We start from the raw sequence: 5226 nt of genomic DNA, 5'->3' as shown, positions 1-5226 counted from the left end.
GATAGTTAAAAAACGACAGTAAAAAAATAACAGGTAAGGTGGCATGAGTGTGCGGTTATTGTCATCAGCCATGCTCAATCCGCAGCTGGATGTAGGCCTCCCCAAGCCACCGTCCCCTCTCGTGATCCTGAGGTGCAATAATTGACCAAACAAGTGCAGAGGGGTGATTATTGCATCGCTCATCTATTCCCTGGCTGCCACTCCATTATTCGTCTTGGCCAATGGGCGTCGTCCCATCTAGCCGACGTGTTCTGTGGAGTGGTGTGTGTGTTGCCATTGCTGCCGGGGCGGTGAGAGAAATTCGCGTGGAGGAACTGCTCAGGATAATGCTGCATGGCAGAGTGAGCAGCTGTCAGAAGATGTGAAATGTCACGAGGGATAGAAGTTCGTCTGGCATCTCGAGGGATACATCTAATGGACGTTCCAATAATACATGTTTTGCAGAGTTTTGCCGAATGCAAACTGATACTGTAAGACATATATCGGTGGACTTAGGAGAAGACCGGGGTTGGGAGTTTGAGGCAGAAATGTATATTTGCTGTGTGTAGACTTTCGCTTGAAACTACGACAAGCATCTTTAGAACAAGATCCATGGAATCATAATAATATCCAGGCATTTTGAAAACAATGTTTGTTATCATCATTATTAATATTATGTAAAAGTCTCCATAATATATTATCCATGCTTAAGCAAGATGTGCTTATCTCAAATTGCGGTCCTGAGCCAATGGTTTTAATACTACATAACTAAGGCGTGAGGCTCAGTAGACGTCGTGCAGACCTTCTGGGCAACACTGTTAACTCATTTTTTGACCAACTCAGAAGGATGAAGGAGTCACACAACCCCGAGTATACGTGCACACAGTGTAAAGTGAGAATTATCGCCTGAATATATTAAATATACTGGAGACAATATCGTGTAAATACTATGTATAAAATACTATAATATACTGTGCAATATACTGAAGACGTGCCTTCGGCAGAGACATCTGCAAACACATTTCACATCGTAATGTTCTAAAACGAGCGCCTCTTGATAAGCATCTCTAAAATGAGATCGTGTAAAGGTACGTATGTACATACAACGATAGCGTATGTTGAACTTCTTTCGCACCCTACTTAGCCAGCCATGCTAATCCGCAGTGCGGCGAAGGACAATCTTTGATCATTTAAAGGCCTGGTCTCGAGTCTTCACTTCACCTCAGAGATGTCATAGAACCAGGAGGCATCGTAGCGATAAGAATATCTCACAATAGCGGCAAGGGAGAGATACTCCATGTAAGACGTTTTGCCATGATCGGTGTATTATTACAGATTTCCCAGGACAGCAGCTACCTCAAAAAGAACACGATCCTGGGAAAACCAGCAGACGTGGCGACCGTAGCTCATGTCCATATGGAACCTCACCATTTCTGGACGATCGCCCCTCTGCTCATCCGCCGGTGGAATGCTGCCATCCGAAGTCTGTGCTGGCAGGCTGAGCCCCTGCATGTCCCTCTCCTCCCCGTGCCACCCGCTCAGGTCATCGTTATTCCAGCACGACGGATCCTCCTCCTCCCCCGCCTCCTCTTCCTCCTCCTCTGCCTCGTCTGCTGGCGGCGAGGCGAACGGGTCGTAGGTGCCCTCCGTGTCGTCCTGCGTGGGGCTGTCGAGCCCCGAGTCGGTGGAGCCAGACCTCTGAAGAGGGCACTCGCTCGACAGAGAGCTCAACTCGAGTCGAGGACTTGCCATGACTCGCGTGGGATATGCTCCGCGCAACTGCTACGGAGTTGGAAACAAATGATGCCAACAGAGTGAATTCCGAACGAGAATTAATTGTTTAAATAATATCCACACACACACATATATAGTTTGCTCTAGAGTTGCTCTGGATCAGCATTCGTGGCAGCTGCAGTGGCGGGCCGGCTCGTAATGCACAATGATGTCACGCGCACCTATTTACACATATTTTGTGACAGGCCCCGAGCAGAATACGTCAGCCCAAGGATTGTGCCGACCTCACCCAACTGGTTTTTTTTCTAAGCCCTTTGCATGGGACTTAGCATTTCGATTATATCAGAACCAATGCCGGATTAGGCTCGTAGCAAATGTTTTAAAGGGGCCCTAAATAAAAAAAACGTAAAGATTAAAACACAAATGTTTAACTTGCATAGTAAAGTCATTGTATTTTTGTTTATTTGCTATACAGCCAGATAATACGACAAATCGCTCACCTTAAACACCCAGTCGTCCATAAAGGTTGAAGGCAGTATAGTACTATAGTAATAGAGCGTGGGGCCCTTGAAAGTGCGGGGCTCGTAAAATGTGCTATTTTGCTATTAGGATAATCTGGACTTGATCTGAACATATGCCCATTGTACTACTTCCACTGGGCAATTAATTGAAACCCCATTGTTTTTTAAACACATTTTCAGTACATTCAGTGCATATGAATAAAGCCACACGTCACTCAACAATTGCCTACTGGACATCTGTGAAAACGAGCTTCACAGCTCAGTGGATTTCTCCAGGACAAATTCTGAACTCTCCTTGGCAACGTGAGCGTATAGAACCACAAGCAATTACGTACAATTTACCTGAGCATTATTCTTCATCCCACACAGCAACATCGGCAATAAAGCACAAAATTAGCCATTGGAAAAAAAACAATAGCTGTATATTTTTAATGCAGTATTATGTTTATTGATTTATTTCGCAATGTCATATTTTCAGCAAGAACAGTAAGCTGGAACTTTGAACTTTAGATGCATAGGAAAGTAACAAGAGCGATGTATTTCTTGTTAATGATTTACTAATCTACTGTGAGATGAAGTCATCCACAGTGCCCTCGATGTTGTTGGGGCTTCATTGTATCCGCAAGTGATTATCCTTGAAGGATGTACACATTTTCAATGAGATGTTGAGGCAGGCTGAAAACGTGACTGAATCAATGAAATGTCATCGGAGAGCAAAACAAACCAAAGTTAATATAAAGTGTGGGGAATTGGATATTAACTTTTACAGGTTTGAATTGAGGAAAACAAAACCAAGTGACCTTATGTAATGCTCTGCTATTGGAGCCCTTTGTCCAGCAGGGTGCCACGGTTGCGAGCTGTTAACTACCTCGCCTGGTATACAGGAGATCGTGGGTTCGATCCCGATCCCGACTCTGACGCCTGCTGTATATTTGGAGTTTGCGTGTTCTCCCCGTGGTCGCGTGGATTTTCTCAAGGTCCTCCGGGGTTTCCCTCCACATTTAGAATCGACGCGCGTTTAGAGTATTTGGCTGCTATAAATTTGCACATGATAAGCCACTTCGTTGACCTATCAATTGTGGCCAGGTCGCGTCTGAAAAAGAACTGTATAGCTCTATAAACCTTACCTGGTAAAATAAAAAAAATAGTTTAGTGTATAGTTTAGTTTTATCAGTGGATTCATCATGGATGATGATGATGATTATTCAAAAGGCTTCATTTACTTAACACTAGCCAATGCTGTATGGTATCTAAAGATAGGTTCAGTGTTGGAACAAATGGTTGCCATCTTTTCCGCTGATCATATTTCTCAAGTCAGACCAAGTCGAACAAAAGTGCCGCATCCAGTAATAAAGTTAAAGGCAAATACCTCCAGACCTCGGAAGATATCGATTTCTGCCACCCGAACACGTGGCCAATTCCCAGACCGTCCGGGTCAAACCAGAGCAGTTGGCAACCCCAGTGTGTACGGAACGGGCAAGTTCTCACTGGGCATGTGTGCTGAAGTATGGTTACACTTCCTTGACCAATATGGCATGCGGAAGCCTTCATCCAGCAGTGAATCGATCGTCTGCATGCTCATGGACGGTGCATATCTTTAGTGGTGGTCCGACGCCAGTGATGGAAATTCTACATTCATATGACCGAGGCCATTACATCAATACGACTCTCACTCTTGACTTATCATTATGGTATTAATTTGATCAGCTTCGAAGGGGATGATTTGTAGTTGATGAAATAAGAATAGGCTTCACCCTTTCTGGCAATAACACAGGTCTGAAGATGTTCAAACACAAAATAGAGATACCTATTACAAGGCATTAGGTCTGCATTAACTGCACGTGGCAAAACATGAAGATACACATGCGCTTATACTATGAATTGTTTTTAAAAGTATTGGCCTACATCAGAGATAATCTCCTTTTATGGGCTTGTCGCACCAGTGTTAGATCAGAGCACCTCGATCGTAAGTCAAGTGCTCTCCCATAGCGTCACCTGGCAGGATTCACATTATGCCGTGGGAATACAAAGGAATCACATTTAACACACGATTGCTATGTGGTTTAGCAATACTGACTAAAACCATTTGTGCTTGAGTTGACGATATATTTCAGATCCCACGGCTGGCCTAGGACAAATTTAGACGGGGCAAATTTGCATTGTTTTGTGCAGTTTTTTGTGCCTGGGATGAGATCAAACTCACAATTGAGGGCCTGGGAAATTAACCTGTAAATAAATGTATATCATTTTAGCTTTTAATACACACAGTATTTTCTCACTCTCAGAGAGAGAGAGGACTGCAGGCAAGCTGGAAGGCAGCCAGGCAGTGAGCCAGTGCCAACAATTTCCAAAGCTCTGTGGTCCTCCATCTATTAAGACGTTCTAGACGTGGAAGGAAGGAAACAAGGAGCACCCAGAGAAAACCCACGCGTGCGAGGGGGCAACGCGCTATCCCAGGGGTCGGCAATCTACGGCGCTGGAGCCGCATGCGGCTCTTTAAGGACCGCTTCGTGACATTATTCACGTGAATTGTGGCTCTTGACATATTGAGGGTTTTTTTTTACCGAATTCGAAAAAAAGGTCCCTTCTTGTTCTTTGAGTTGGCGAGCCCTGCTCTCTCCCATACAGGTGGAGTCCATATTTGCTGTCCTTACGTCTCCTGGTGAGGTAGGGTATGGCACCTCGGTGGCCATGGGAAGGGAATTTCACATTTGTGTGATCCACCAAACCCCTCGCTCGCCTCCAGCACCAATGAAGGACTTGCCAAGATATAGGTCCAAAATGAAATCAGGACTTTCTCAATGCTGACAATGACATTAGCAATGCGACGGCCAATCAGGTTTCGACATCGCCGCAGGAGGCTGACAAGGAGACAGTTTAAAATTATATATATATTTCACTTGAAATCTAAACAATGTGGACGGGGTTTGTTTTTGACAAGCAGTTTAGGAACACACATCTTTATTTTAAACATCAGACAGTTGTCGCTTTA

This window comes from Lampetra fluviatilis, chromosome 13 (genome assembly GCF_964198595.1).
Source record: "Lampetra fluviatilis chromosome 13, kcLamFluv1.1, whole genome shotgun sequence".
Classification (NCBI taxonomy): Eukaryota; Metazoa; Chordata; class Hyperoartia; order Petromyzontiformes; family Petromyzontidae; genus Lampetra; species Lampetra fluviatilis.
This window is presented reverse-complemented; position numbering follows the sequence as displayed.